We start from the raw sequence: 558 nt of genomic DNA, 5'->3' as shown, positions 1-558 counted from the left end.
TGATGTCTCAAGGTTCTTGTAGCTCAACAATGCAGCCAGAGCAAAACCTTTAAAGACAGTAAGAGATGTGATAGTATTTGACATACATTAAAATTATGTTGCATTGGTCAGAAGTGAAGACAAGACAAAACAAGAGGAGAAGAGTTTACCAGGGTATGGTCCAGTCCCACTTGCTGTTGTCCAGTCAGTGTCGAGTCTTGCATTCTCATTGGTCAGATGGACTGGTCCAGTGGGTCGGGTCTTTCCTCTCTGAACAGCAATCTCTGCATCTATTCAAGCAAACAGCTCATTTCAAATGCCAGTGTCACACTGTGCAATTCAAGTTAGCTTCCAGAAAGTTTGTCATCATTAAGAGAAAAGGCCAGTGAGTTTATACTTTTTCAAAAAAGCAGATTATTGCTGCATTTATGGACACAGTTACAGTACCTATGTCAGAAGTCTCCATCTTAGTGCTGTTGCCTTTGAGCTGAGGACCAATAAGCATAATGGAGTCTTCCACTGTATTGAGCAACCCGCTCACATGCTCAATGCTGTTCAAGAGCCCGGGGGACAGGATGG

The 558-nt window shown here is 43.0% G+C and overlaps 1 long non-coding RNA gene across 1 annotated transcript; it reads right to left on the bottom strand.

Moving 5' to 3' along the window:
* LOC109954382 (uncharacterized) lies at window positions 1-552 on the bottom strand. The gene is made up of 3 exons (XR_002274102.1): window positions 427-552; window positions 150-269; window positions 1-47 (listed from the first exon to the last, which is right to left on the bottom strand). It is a non-coding gene; the product is annotated as an uncharacterized LOC109954382 (long non-coding RNA).
* Between the last annotated feature and the right edge of the window lie 6 nt (window positions 553-558).

The sequence above is a fragment of the Monopterus albus genome, unplaced genomic scaffold (genome assembly GCF_001952655.1).
Source record: "Monopterus albus unplaced genomic scaffold, M_albus_1.0 scaffold7696.1, whole genome shotgun sequence".
NCBI classification, from domain to species: Eukaryota; Metazoa; Chordata; class Actinopteri; order Synbranchiformes; family Synbranchidae; genus Monopterus; species Monopterus albus.
Note: the sequence above shows the minus strand (reverse complement) of the source record. Positions and strands in the feature narration are given on the sequence as shown.